Source organism: Lathyrus oleraceus, chromosome 7 (genome assembly GCF_024323335.1).
Source record: "Lathyrus oleraceus cultivar Zhongwan6 chromosome 7, CAAS_Psat_ZW6_1.0, whole genome shotgun sequence".
Taxonomy (NCBI): domain Eukaryota; kingdom Viridiplantae; phylum Streptophyta; class Magnoliopsida; order Fabales; family Fabaceae; genus Lathyrus; species Lathyrus oleraceus.
In genome coordinates this window covers 107073142-107089294 of record NC_066585.1, presented here as the reverse complement: position 1 = coordinate 107089294, position 16153 = coordinate 107073142, and the positions used below count along the sequence as shown (strand labels likewise).

The 16153-nt window shown below is 32.2% G+C and overlaps 1 pseudogene; it reads left to right on the top strand.

Annotated features, from left to right (window-relative positions):
- The first annotated feature begins 696 nt into the window (after positions 1-696).
- Positions 697-12893, top strand: LOC127102268 (uncharacterized; annotated as a pseudogene).
- Positions 12894-16153: the final 3260 nt, after the last annotated feature.

Sequence of the window (16153 nt, the reverse complement as noted above, 5' to 3'; positions counted from 1 at the left end):
ATAAGAAAAAAATAGTGGTTTGTACAGTTACTTGCTTAGCAAGTCAGCTTAACATTTGATGTGATCTTTAGTTTAACTTATCAATAACTAACTTACAATAGGTTGTTATAATTTGTTGAGAGTTTGTTAGTAATGATAACTAACTATAGATGATATAAGTATGGTGGACTTGATCATTGTATGATAGATCTTTCGTAACTCTTTCTTCATTATGAACTGCAAGCTATTTTCTTCATTTTAATGGTGTTCTTGTTTTAGATTTCACATGGTATCATCGACTCATGGTTTCGCTTTCACCATTTTTACTGCATAATATTCACAAATATCACCCTATTCTTTCTTTACTTCATTCATTGTAATCACCTTCTTCTTCTTCTTATCTTTTGTAATACTATGTCAATTGAGAGTTCCTTGAGCACCATTAATGGTCATGCTCCAACACATAAACCTAATGTGAATTTCAACACCAACAAAGGTTATCAAAATGATACCCTTAATCCATACTTCATGCATCCTAATGAGAATCCAACTATTGTGTTAGTTACTCCATTGTTGAATGCTGGAAATTATCATTCATGGTCTAGATCCATGATGATGGCTTTACGCTCCAAGAACAAACTTCACTTCATCAATGGTGCTTTACCAAGACCGTTAGATGAAGATTGTGACTCCATTGCTTGAGATCAGTGTAACACGATGATCATGTCATGGCTGAATAATTCAGTGGACCCTAAAATATCTCAGAGCATCTCATGGATGGAAACTGCTTCAAGCATGTGGAAAGAACTAAAAGATCGATTTTATTATGGTGATGTTTTTAGAGTTTTAGATATTCAGGATGAGATTTGTACTCTAAAGAAAGGTGATTGTTTTATCTCTTTCTATTACACAAAGTTAAAGATTTTTGGCAAGAATTGGATAATTTTTGTATCATTCTTGCATGTGATTACGATATATCTTGTTTAGCAATTGATAAGATTCGTAGTTACAAGGGTTTTGGTCAAGTTATCAGATTCTTGAAAGGATTGAAAGATCAATATTTGGTTGTTAGATCTCAAATCATGTTAATGGATCCTCTTCCTAACATTAGTAAACTATATACATTGCTTGTTCAACAAGAAAAATTGTTAATCCTATTGATGAATCTAAATTTTTATCTTTTCCTACTGGTCAATTCCAAGGCTGAGGTTCTTCTTGTCATGGGTAAAGGTGGTAGATCATTCAATGGTCGAGGAAAAGTTATTCGAGTATGCACACATTGTGGTATGACTAATCATACCATTGCTACTTGTTTTATGAAACATGGATATCCTCCTCATTGGAAACAACAATGACTGATAAATAATGTATGTCGTAATAAGTCTCATGATGATGAAGTTCCTCATGATAATTCTGAAGAACAATTTAACAATCAAGATTCAGATTTCTTAGGCTTTACTCTAGACCAACACAAAGCTTTGTTGGCTTTACTTCAACAATCTTCAAACCTCAACAATCATAGTGTTAACCACCTCAAAATTTATTCAAAGTCAAATACAAGTATTAACTGCTTTATTCCTATCAATGTAACATCTGAATCCTTCATACTTGATACAGGTGTTACTGATCATGTATTTTTTTCTCAAAACTTTTTCTCTTGTTTGAAAAAGATCTCCGTTATAACAATCAAAATTCCTAATGGATCCATGGTAAACACTGATTATCTAGGGACTATTTTCTTTGATAACACTTTCATTCTAACCAATGTGTTATACATGCCTCAATTCTCTTTCAAACTTATTTATGTTCCTAATCTAACTCATTGTCTAGATTGTCAACACTTTTTAATAATTCCACTTGTTTAATACAGAACTCCTACTCAAAGAAGATAATCAGTGCAACTGATTTTAGACGTGGACTGTAGATTCTCAATCATCCTCAAGTTGTAGTCTCCAACACACTCTCATGCATTTCTAATTCATATATCAAAACTTTACATTTGAAGCATAATACATATGTCAACTTTGTTAATCACCATGATTCTTCACATCACAATTCTTGTAACATTTGGCATTTAAGATTTGGACACCCTTCTTTTGAAAAATTAATTGAAATAAAGAAATCATTTCCTTTTGTCCAAATTATGCAGTCAAATTTACATTGTGATGTTTGCTTTTGTGCCAAGCAAAAGATACTTCTTTTCTCTAACATCACTCATAAATCTCTTAACAACTTTGAATTAATCCATATGGACATTTGGGGGCCATTATGTATTCCTTCTATTAATGACCTTAGATACTTCCTTACAGTTGTATATGACAAAACCCAATTTATATGGATTTTTCTCATGATGTGTAAATTAGAAACTCAAAACCTTATTAAAGCTTTTGCCTCTATGGTTCACACTCAATTTAATACTAAAATCAAGTTCCTTAGATCAAGTAATGATAGTGAGTTTATCCTTAAAGATTCATATAAGGAAACTGGTATTGTACACCAAACCTCATGTATTGATACCTCTCAATAAAATGGCATAGTAGAGAGAAAACACCAACACATGCTTTGTGTTACTCGAGTCCTCTTTTCTCAAGTTCAACTCCCTAAACTTTTCTGGTCATGTGCAGTTTATCATGCCATTCACAATATTAATAAATTGCCCACACCTTTCTTGCACAACAAGTCACCATTTCAAAATTTCCATCAGTGCTTACCTGATATTAACCTACTTAGGGTGCTTACCTGATATTAACCTACTTAGGGTGTTTTGACAAGCCAACGGGAAGAAATTGGATTCTAGGTCCAAGAAGTTTTTGTATCAAGGTCTGTAAGCTAGTGTTAAAGGTCACATTTTATTTAATCTTCATTCCAAAGATTTTTTTTTGTCTAGAGATGTTATCTTCTTTGATCCACTTTTCATTATAAACTACCTAATAATATCTCTTCTCACAATCATTCTCCACACCATCTCACTCATCATCAAATAAATTATTTTGATTTCCCTTACCTTCATGACTTGGAACCTCAACTTACACCTGTTACTCCTCATACTGAATATTCAACTTCACTTACACCTGATATTCCCCATATTGAACCTTCACCTCCACATGTGCTTCATACTCACAATACTCACCCTGACTTCATTCCTACAACTTCATTAAACCCTTCACATATCAACTTCCCTTCACCAAACCATAATCTTCAACTTAGAAGATCCCCAAGACTCATTAAACCTCCTTCATTTCCACATATTATCATTTCAATTTGACTGAGAATACAATTCAATCTACTCATTCAGTTAATGCATTAACTTCTTCTCCAAGTAGGTATATATTATCCTCTTCCATCTCTTACCATAATGTTCCTACTACTGATACCAAATATATTCTCAATTTTTAATCTATTTTTTAACCTCATTCATATGAAGAGGCCATTTGTGGTGCAAACTGGAGTCATACTATTCAATCTAAACTAACTTTGTAACGCCTTAGACTGTTTTCAAGATTACCGACTGACCCCACAAACCACAGCGAGTCTTTTCAGCATGCTTTGCCCTCACTCACATGTTTTCCGAGAAACTTCCCAGAAGGTCGTCCATCCAAATACTATTCAAAGTCAATCACGATTAACTATGGAGTTCTTATCTATTAGGATACCAAAAAGAAGACATCTTCTTTTCGGTAGCCTAATAGATAAGAACTCTATAGTTAGTCGTGATTGACTTGGAGTAGTATTTGGACGGGTGATCTTTTAGGAAGTTTCTCGAAAAACGTATGAGTGAGGGCAAAGCATGCTGAAAAGACTCGTGTTGGTTTATGGGGTCAGTCGGTAACCTTGAAAGCAGTCAGAGACGTTATATAATGGTATCAGAGTGTACCTCTCCTAGTACGATGTGGTTCGGGGACGAACCAAGCGGAAGTTGATGGACATGTAACACATGGGACCGAAGAGGGCGGATAATAGTTACATGTAACACCCGAGGGCGAGGGAGTGGTTGTTGGTGCACGAGGCATGACAATGAGACACTCCTAGCAGCTTCTAGGTAAAAACCAAATTCACGTCAAAATAAGAGAAATCCCGAGGCTTTGTAGGTATGTGATTGCATGGTTAAATGAAGGCTTATAAGGATTGATTGGTACTACCTATACCAATAAGATGCATCTTCTTTTTTATAGCCTAACAAATACGAACTCCATAGTTAAGTGTGCTTGACTTGGAGTGGTATTTGGATGGGTGACCTTCTGGGAAGTTTCTCGGAAAGCATGTGAGTGAGGAAAAAACATGTTGAAAAGACCCGTGTTGGTTTGTGGGGTCAGTCAGTAATCCTGAAAATAGTTTGGGGCGTTACAGACTACACTGATGAAAACTAACACATGGAAACTAGTTACCTTACTTTTTCATAAGAAATCTATTGGATGTAGATGAGTGTTTAAACTCAAACTACATGATAATGTCTATGTAGAGAGATGTAATTCAAGGATAGTTGTCAAGGGCTTCACTCAAACTAAAGGACTCAACTACCTAGACACCTTCAGTCAAGTTGTCAATATGCCAACCATCAGGGATTTCATGGCCATTGCAGGTGCTAAAAAATGGCCATTGTTTGAACTTGATGTCAATACATCATTATCACATGGGGATCTTAATGAAGAGGCCCATAGGTAACCTCTTTATGGTCTTGAGCTAGCTCATCCTAACGTAGTATGCAAGCTTCAAAGATCTCTTTATGGCTTGAAACAAGTAAGTAGATAATGGAATACAAAGCTCACTACAACTTTGTTACATTTAGGTTCAATCAAAATTTGATTATTCATTGTACACTAAGTTCAATGGTGCCTTATTCATAGTCATCATTGTATATTTAGATGATTTTGTCTTAGGGGAATGATGTTTTGAGATTACCAATATTAAGACTCTCTTAAATGACAAATGTAGCATAAAGGATCTAGGAGTACTCAATATTTTCTAGGATTTGAAGTGAGCGGATCAAATGAAGGCATCACATTATGTCAAAGAAAGTATACACTTGATCTCCTACAAAACACTGGCTTAAGTGGATGAAACCATACAATACTCCAATGCAACCCCACCTACAGTTGCATAAAGACTCTGGTAACCTACTATCTTATCCAACAACATATAGAAGATTAATTAGGAGACTTTTGTACTTGACACACTCCAGGTTAGAGATTTCTTATGCTTTAAGAAAACTTAGCCAATTCTTATGTGCATCAACTGATGAACATATGCTGACATGCTTTCATGTTTTGAAATACCTTAAAGGTAACCCTGGTAATGGTTTGTTCTTCAGTTCATCACCAACATTAACACTTAAAGGATTCTCTGATTCTGATTATGAAGTATGTCATGATACTTGAAGATCTACAACTAGTGTGTGCTTCTTCCTTAGAACCTCTGTTATTAGTTGGAAAAGCAAGAAGCATATTGTGGTTTCCAGGTCATCATCAAAGACTGAGTATAGAGCATTAGCTCAGGCCACATGTGAGAGACAATAGACCATATACTTGTTGCAAGACTTTCACATCAATCATCCTTCTCTTTTTGTGATTTATTTTGATAACAAGTCAGCTCTTCACATAGTTGCAAATTTTTTTATGAAATAACTAAGCATATAAAAATTGATTGTCATGTGGTGAGAGACAAGGTCGAAGCAGGATTTCTTCATTTGCTTCCTATTGCATCAAAATATCAAGTGGCTGACATCATGACTGAGTCACTGCATGTAGGGCCATTCAACAATCTTCAAAGTAAGTTAGGAATGATGAATGTATTCCCCAGATTGAGGGGATGTTAAGAATGGAGATTAATGGTGGTTGGTACAGTTACTTGCTTAGCAAGTCAACTTAACCCTTGATGCGATCTTTAGCTTAGCTTATCAATAAGTAACTCTCAATAGATTACTATAGATTGTTGAGAGATAGTTAGTAATAATAACTAACTATAGACTATATAAGTATGATAAACTTGATCATTGTATGGTAGATTTGTTGCGACTCTTTCTTCATCATGCAATGCAAGCTATTTTCTTTATTTCAATGGTGTTCTCGTTCGATGTCTTGGTTTGTTTTTTACAACATTGGTTAAAAGTGTCCCTGACAAGTAAACTAGACCCTGGAAGGCAGCTAAGAACATGGAATCTGCTGGGGCTATGTCAAAGGAACTAAGAAACTGGACAGAAGTTGGAGACTTGTATCGAAGAGCATCTGAATTGTACATTGATATGCTCTTGCAAAGGGAGCCCGGTAAACATTTTATTTGCATTCTTCTATTTTTTTTTCTTCTTTCTAACCAAATAGGAATTAACATCTATCTGAAATTTCATAATATGAAAGCTTCTATTGACTAGTATATAGGCTCTATTTGAATATACGCGTTTATCATATAATACATAGGCCACTTATCATTTTAGTTATAAAAAACATTTTATTTCTGTAAATCACTAGTAGGATTGAATATTAATTTCACTAGTGAAGAATTATAAATCATATGCATAAGCCTTCTAGTGCTTATTATTTTACTACATTGTGATATTCTCTGCATTTTTTATCTTTTGATAAAGATAATGGTAGTTGCACTAGCAAATGCTGCATTAAACCAAAAATAATGATTGTATATGTTGGATATTACCACATGATAATCCATTTGGAATTTAGTAATGTAATTTTTTGTTCTCTCACAATACCTTTCCCTCTCCCTATGCAGTGCTTTGGATGAATCCTTGCTTGAAGAAGCTATTGAGTTATATACCGATGCTTGTGCAATACCGATGATTCCTTGCCTTTGATATTTGCTGCCGTTAATGTTTACATAAAAAATGAGAAGTAAGTCATGAAAAAAATATGGACAATGTAGATTTCCATGGAATGTAGAGTATGAAAAATGTCTATTCATGGTTCTCCATTGATTTACAGATAGGTTTTAATACCTGAAACTTTTCTTAATACATAGGTTTACAGATGCTGCATCTTTCCTGCTGAGATTAGGCTTAGCAGCTGACAAGTGTAATGCTACTAATAGTCAAACGAAGGTTTGAAGCTATTTTAATTTTCATTCTTTATTCTAATCAACGTCTTAAGTTAAAAATTCCTCAATGGTCTATTTTCCATGTTATAGAGAAATATGTTATAATTGTCTAATTCCTTAATGAAATATGTATAATTTATGAAGCACGGATACTAAACACGGACATTAAGAGTATAATGACCACTTTAGGTTATCTTATTTATACTAAAATCTTTCACTCACATATTTATGCTCAAGATATTAAGCAAGCAAAAAAGTGTTACAATGACTGCTCTTAGTAAGATTAGTTTATGTCTTATTTCTCTTGTGCTATTATATGTTGAAGGATAATTCAGTATTTTAGTATTTCGCATACGTGGTATTATTGTTTGTGTATATAAGTAGTAGTGTGTTTAGCCATTAAGTAATGTAACAGTTTGTACACAACAAAGCAGTGTGAGTATAGTGTGTGTGTGTGTAACCATTTGTTGTAATAGTTTTAATAGAGTAGTGGAAGTTTATTATTCTCTCATCTCTCTCTTATTCGATCTTCATGTTCTTCATCTTGTGCACCAACAATTGGTATCTATAGTTCCGGTTCAGATCCACAGGGAAACACGAGTGAACGGTGAGGCGTTGTGTGATTGATTTTATTTCTTGAGTTCGTGTTGAACTTTTGATTGGAACAGAATCACATTTCTTAATTCTGCAGGATTAGGAAACACTAGTGTTTAGTGAGATCTGAGTTTTGCACAAGGTTGAAGAAGAACAAAAACGGTAATCTGAGTGTCAAGCTTCTAGTGTTCAATGGTAAGAATTGGAATCGTTGGATGATTCAGATGTATGTGTTATTTGGTGCTAAAGATGTTCTTGATCTCGTCAATGACAGTTATGTACAGGTTGCACTTACAGAAAATGCAACAGGTGCGTAGAGAAATGCTTAGCGTGATCTCAGGAAGAAGGATCAGAAGGTGTTGCTCTACATCCATCAATGTGTGGATGTAAACGTGTTTGAGAAAATCGATGATTCAACGACGGCGAAGGCTGCATGGGACACACTGGTACGATGTTATGGCATGATGCATCAATGAATAAGGTAAAGCTTCAGTCTCTGTGTAAGCAGTATGAGAATGTCAGTATGAAGAACAATGAGAATGTACCGGACTACATCTCCAGAGTGATTTCAATCACAAATGAGATGAAATCGTATGGAGAAACTCTCTCTGAAGAAAGTATTATTGAGAAAGTACTTAAATCTCTTACTCCTCAGTTTGATTACATTGTGGTAGCAATTGAATATTCTAAGGATCTGAGCACCATTAGAATAGAAGAGTTGCAAAGCAGTCTAGAGGCACAAGAGTTACGTCTGATTGAGAGAAACTCTGAAATGGAGGTAGAGTAGCAGGCTCTGAAAGCAGCTTCTGGTAAGAAATGTCAGAAGCAGTCTTGGTCAGAAGCTAGGAAGAGATTTGATGGTGTTCAGAAGTCAGAAACATCAACTTCTAGAAGATAAAATAGTGTTCGGAAGGGGAAGGAAAAGTATGACAAGAAGAAAGTTCAGTGCTACTGTTATAAAAAGTTTGGCCATTTCGCTGCTGATTATTTCTCAAACAAGGATAGGAAATCAGAAGAAGCAAACATAGCCAGAACTGATTCTGATGATGAATATATGCTATTGATGGCTTCTAAATTTGATGATGCGTCTTTGGGATATTGGTGGTATATGGACACTGGATGTTCAAATCACCTTATTGGAAATAAGAAATGGTTGGTTGATTTTGACTCTAGGAAGAAGAGCAAGATCAGACGTGTTGATGATACATACCTCAATTCTGAAGGTATTGTAAATGTCAGAGTAGTTCTAAATAATGGTAAATCAACATTGATTCAGAATGTATGGTATGTTTTTGGCATGAAAAATAATCTGATGAGTGTATGTCAATTAATTGAGAAAGGTTTTTCAGTTACCATGAAGGACAATATTTTGAAGTTGTATGATTGTAATCAGAAGCTGATTATGAAGTTAGAATAGAGGATGAATAGAATATTCAAAGTGAATGTTAAAACTGCAGACTCTTAATGCCTTAGTGCAACATATGTTGTGAAGGAAAGTGAGTTGTAGCACAAAAGATTTGGTCATATGAACTTCAGAAGCTTAGGGAATCTGAATTCAAAGAAGTTGGTACATGGAATTCCTGTAATTAAGAAGCCAGAGAAGTCATGTATTATGTGCATGAGAGGGAAACAACCAAGACTACCATTTGCATCTGAAATGCCTCCAAGAGAAAAGCATGCTTTGGGTGTCGTGCATTCTGATATGTGTGTGGACCACTCTAGTACCTTCACTTGAAGGGAATAAATACTGTGTCATTTGTTGATAAGTTAACAAGAATTACATGAGTATCCCTTATAAAGTTCAAACACGAGATGTTTGCTGAATTTAAGAAATTCAGAATCAAGGTTGAGAATCAGAGTAGTCAGAAGCTAAAGATTCTCAAAAATGATAGTGAAGGTGAGTATAACTCTACAGAGTTCAGAAAGTTATGTGAGGAGAATGGAATTGAGCATGAGATGATTTCCCCGTGCACTCCTTAACATAATGGTCTTGTTGAAAGAAGAAATCAAACTTTTCTTGATATGAAAAAAATCATGTTGAAGGAGAAGAAGTTACCTCACACTTTGTGGGGAGAAATTGTTACCACCTCGGTGTATGTGCTCAACAGGTGTCCAACCAAGAAGCTGAAGGGAATTGTTCCTTTAGAGAAGTGGACTGGAGATAAGTAAAGTGTGATCCATCTGAAGGTGTTTGGTTATGTTTGTTACAAAGATGTTCCAAATCATAAGAGAAGCAAGTTGGATGACAGAAGCAAAATTATGTTGCTTGTAGGGTACCACAGTACAGGTGCCTATAAGTTCTATTGTCCTGTCACTAACAAGGTTGAATTCAGTGGAGATGTCATTGTGAAAGAACCAGAAGCGTAGGATGGAGTAAATCTCAATCCAACTCTGGTGTAGTGTTAACCTCTGAAGATACTTCAGAATCTGAAGATTCTGAAGATGAGTCAGAATCAGAAAATGATTCTGAACGAGAGTCTGACTCTGAAGGTCAATCTGATTCTGATCTAGATTCTGATGGTTATTCATACATGGAGATCCATACTTTGGGAATATTCCAGACTCTGAAGGTGGTCATGCCTCTGAAGGTGGTACTTCTAGGGTTCCAGCATATGATATTGTTCCAGCATCTGAAGAATATTCTGAACAAGTTCAGAGGCCACAAAGAATCAGAAACATCCCAAGACAGTTTGCAGAGTTTGAGATGTTGCAAGATACTGAAGTAGACTATGAATGAGAAGTCATTTAGTGTGCCATGTTAGTAGGCTCTGAACCAGTCAGCGTTGAAGAAGCGCTCAAGATGAAAGTGTGGCTAAAGGCAATGAAAGAAGAACTTGATACTATAGAAAGAAACAAGACCTAGAAGCTGACTAAGCTTCCAAAGGACAAGAAAGCCATCAGCGTTAGATGGGTTTTCAAGGAAAAATTGAAGCCATATGGATAAATTGGAAAATACAAAGCATGGCTAGTGACAAGAGGTTTCCTACAAAAATCTGGGTTAGACTACTTTAAGGTGTTTGCTCCTGTAGCGAGACATGAGACAATCAGACTAGTGATTGTGATAGCTGCTAACAGAAATTGGCCTCTGATGCATTTAGATGTGAAACTTGCATTTCTGAATGGTCCATTGCAAGAATATCTATACTTGTCACAACCTCTTATATTTGAGAAAAAAAATCAGGAAGTGATGGTGTATAAGTTGCATAAAGCCTTGTATGGACTGAAACAAGCTCATCGAGCTTGGAACCTGAAGATTGATTCATTTTTTAAACTCCAAGGATTCATAAAGTGTAAGATGGAGTATGGAATTTATGTTCAGCATACTTCTGGAGGAAATATGATTATGGTGTGTCTCTATGTTGATGACATATTGCTAATAGGGAGTTATGAACATGAGATAGATGAGTTCAAGAAGGTGTTGATGAATGAGTTTGAGACAACTGATCTAGGAAGTATGACATATTTCCTAGGGATGGATTTTACGTACACTGAGAAGGGTATCATTTTACATCAGCTGAAATATGAACTTGAGCTTATGAAGAGATTCGAGTTGTTTAATTGTAAGGCTACTATCACACCTACAGAAACAAATCACAAATTGGATTATGATTCTGAAGGTGATGATGTAAATGCTACAACTTTTAAGCAGTTGGTTGGCTCTCTGAGGTATTTGTGTGATACTAGACCTGACATTTGTTATGCAGTTGGAATAGTTAGTAGGTTCATGAGTAAACCGAAATGGTCTCATTACCAAGTTGTTGTCAGGATTCTGAGGTATATTAAGGAGACTCTAAAGTATGAAGTTTTGTTCCTTGCTGGAGAGAAGACTAATTCAGAGTTGATGTGCTACTCAGACTCTGATTGGTGTGGAGACAAAGTTGACAGAATAAGTACTTTTGGATATTTGTTTAAGTATCAGGGAAGTCCTATTTCTTGGTGTTCCAAGAAGAAACCAGTTGTTGCTTTGTCAACCTGTGAAGTCGAATATATTGCAGGTGTTGTGGTTGCATGTCAAGTTGTTTGGCTTCTGAATTTATTGCAGGATCTGAATATCAAGGTAAACAAGCCTCTGAAGTTGATGATTGATAGCAAGTCTACAATCAATCTTGCCAAGAACTCACTGTTGCATGGGAGAAGCAAGTATATTGAGACTAAGTATCATTTTCTGAGAAGTCAGGTTCATAATAGAGTGCTAGAAGTTATGCATTTTAGAATCCAGAAGCAGCTAGCAAATGTGCTGACAAAAGTGACCAAGATTGATCAATTTCTCCACTTGAGGAATTGGTGTTATTAGTTTTGATTAGTTAAATCTTGAATTAAGGGATGATGTTGAAGGGTAATTCAATATTTTAGTATTTCACCTACATGGCATTATTGTTTGTGTATATAAGTAATAATGTGTTTAGCCATTAAGTAATATAGCTGTTTGTACACAGCAGAGCAGTGTGAGTGCAGTGTGTGTGCAACCATTTATTGTAACCGTTTTAGCATAGTAGTGAAAGTTTATTATCCTCTCTTCTGTCTCTTCTTCCATCTTCATCTTCTTCATCTTGTGCACCAATATTATATGTTTGAAATGTCAATATCTCATATATCACTTTCGATTGTCTACACTTGTTATTATTGTTTTTGTTTATTAGCAGGCTTCTTTAGAACATATACATAATAAATATTTTGCCTCAATCTTTTATTCTACTTTATTTGTCCAAGATTGATTGAATGTTACTCTTTAATTTCTCTTATTACGTGCAATTAGTTATTGAAACTGAACATAATTGGTATTAATGCTTTGTGATTTCTCTAGTATTGATGGTTTTCTCAGAAGTGACCACGAACATTGTGCTAGCAAGCTTCTTGTTGCATTCAAGATGGAGATATTGAAGAAATCAAACATATAACTCAATTCAGTATTATTTCAAATCTTGATCATATGGTAAGTGAATATTGATCATATGGTGAAATTTATATTTATGGAAAATGAGTATTATCTTATGCAATCGTTAGTTGGTCTAGTGGTGATTGGCACTGGATTTGGTAGGGAAGACCACAGTTTGATTTCCCGCAACTGCGATCGAAAGGGGATTGAAACCACTTGATTTCATAACTGACTTCTAAATCAGATTAGTCTTTCCAGTGAACTAGATACTGGTGGTGAAAACCAAAAAAAAAATATTACTATTAATACATTCATTGTCTATGAGTAATGTGAATGCATTGAAGGCTTATGTGACACTGTCAAATAAGAAGAGGAACCACTGGATGAAAATAATCTTACTTGATCTTCAATATTCTTAAGAATTTTTAATCCCTTGCCCTAAACCTAATCCACATTTTTCTTGCTACTTACCAATTTATAGAAAAGAAAAGATTGGCAGCCTCATTTAATGAATGAATTATTAAAGGTAAAGAATAGAAAATATATATTGAATCTCATTTAGAATTTTGCTGTGTTTCATTAATTGAATTCAATGACTCAAAGCTATCTAATCTTACGCCTCATCATATATATATATATATATATATATATATATATATATATATATATATATATATATATATATATATATATATATATATATATATGAGTTAGTTATGCTGATATGACACTAGTAACTACTAGAAGCTATTTTAAGGAATAACTAGCATTAAATTAGTTATTGTTGAACTGACATGATAGTCTTATCTCATGCTTGCTTCTTAATCGATTATACTTTTGATTTATTTTTCTTTGTTCAATTGTTATCATTAATATGTATAACACGTAGAACCACAATTCTGGCATAGTCAACAACTCCAATAAAACTCAAATATTACAGACAAGGACGGAGGCATGTACAAGAAAGTGGGGGTTAGTGTCCCCACTATCTTTTAATATTTATTTATGATTAATATTATTTTTTATATTAATACATATATTTTAATTAAAACATATACATCTTATTTTATATTAAATGTGCGTTTAATTAATCTAAAATAAAGACTATTTCAGAACCCATTAAGTAAAATGACACAAATTTTAACATCTCTTTAATATTGTTTTTGTAGTTCTATTTAATTATATAATAATAGTAATAATATTATATTGTATTATATTAACATTTAAAAGTTTAAAATTATAGCAGTATCAATTTTTTTATATAAAATTTAAAATTTGCATATTGTCATGAGAGTTATATTTAAAATTGCTAAAATTTTAATTGTTGATAATTTTTACGAATATAAATATCTTCAAAATTTAATGTGGAGTTTTGTCTCAAAATATTATATTTTCACTTTTTTTAATCTCAAAATAATTATAACTTTTGAGTATTAATATAAAATATATTTATTATTATATTTTTATTTATTATATCTTAATTTACATATGTTAATTATAATTAAAAAATATATTTTGATCAATAATATTAATTTTATCATTAAATATAACTATTTTATAAAAAATTACACAAAACTTAAATATAATATTTAAAGTTAAATAGAATTCTTTTTAATATAAATTGTCCCCTTTATTAAAAAGTTATGGCTCCGTCACTGATTACGGAAAGAGGTTGTTCTTAAGATAAAATTTTAGCAATATGATATTTATGTATAGAGAGAGGGACATAATATTTTATCCTTTCTCAAACACAAAGCAATATGTAAATCATTTGGATCAGTATCACAAATATAAAAAATTGGAATATCATAAATAAAAGAATATTTTTCAGTACTTACTTCTAGTTCAGATGATTGAATTTGTTTCTCGAGCGGGTCAAATTTACTTCTTTCCTGATATACCAGAGTTGGCACTAAGCCACTGGTTCCTGTAAAGCAGAAGACATAGACAGATTAGGAACAATTATAAATTTAGGTTCATGTTCAACCATTGAAGAACCAAGAACACTTAGAATGAGCTTTGAGGAGGGAAGGACCAAGGATAAGGAACTCAAACTCATAATCTAGTTCATTTATGTTCTTCCTCTAAGATTGAGGATGAGAAAAGTGTGACATATTTTCATGAAAGGTGACATTTTTGTAAATAAACAATTCTTACTAGGAGGATGATAACATTTGTATTCTCTTTTGTTAGATGCATAATCCAAAAAGATATATTTGACATCACAAGGATCCAGCTTGTTGCAATATTGTTTAGAAACATGAACAAACAAAACACAGCTAAACACACGAGATTCAAGGTTCTTTAGTGAACAAAGGGAAAACATAAAAGTATAAATTGAACAAGACTAATGTTAACTAAGACTCAAGATGAGATCACTATTTCAAATAATACATTTTATAACAACACTTTCACCTCATCCAACAAAAAAACGAAGTATAATTCTTGGACGCGCTACGTAACTTTTTTCCCAAAAAAATATTATATTTTCCTTCGGTTATAATATATAACTTAGGAATAAAATAACTCAGGTTCATGATTCGAATCTCAACAATTGCAACTTTTATTTTTATTTATTTAAAAATGACGTATTTTTTATTTATTTTAATTTTTATTAAATAATTTATTCCATCAATTTTAAATATATATATATATATATATATATATATATATATATATATATATATATATATATATATATATATATATATATATATATATATATATATATATATATATATATAAGGACAGAGGTACAATGCGACTGCTGCCCCCACTTACTTTTTAAAGTTAATTATATAAACATTTTTTATATTAATTAAGTAATAATATTTAGTACTTGTTTTATATATAATTTAAAATATTTCTTCTATTAAATTAATATTTTTTTATAAAAAATATTGATAAAAATATTTTATATTTATTGATCTATTTATTTTTTGATATTATAAATCAACAACTTTTTAAAAATAATGATGTATTTCTTTTAAAAATTAATTTTATTTTGTGTACAAAACTTATAAGCAATAAAAATAATTTTTCAATAAAGATTAAAGATGGTACATTGAAAGCATAAAATAGTTTTACATTATCTTTCAATAAATATTCATTAATATGTGATGTCATCTATCTAATTTTAAAATATATGTCTGATTTGGGGAAATATAAGTTGTTGATTGATTGATATTGTAAAATTATTTTAAATTGTCCATGCATATTTTTTTATCTTTTCAATAAGAATTTTGTAAAAAATTAAATATCTATAAGATATAAAGTATTAAACAAAAATTTAATGACATCTTAAAAATATATATTTTTAGAAATATTAAAAATAAATTAATCATATAATAATTTAATTAAAAATTATTTTCCCTACATGTTAATATTTCTGACTCCGTATATATATATATATATATATATATATATATATATATATATATATATATATATATATATATATATATATATATATATATATATTAATTGTTAAAATTGACTAAAATTATTTAAATTCTAAATAAAAAATTTAATTATGTGAATGAGATAAAATAGAGAGGAGAAGAATAAATTTATATTTAATAACTTTAATAAAATATATTTCAACAACGGTAGTGGTCTATAATGAGATTTTTTTTATTCAAACAATCCAGTTTTTTATAAATA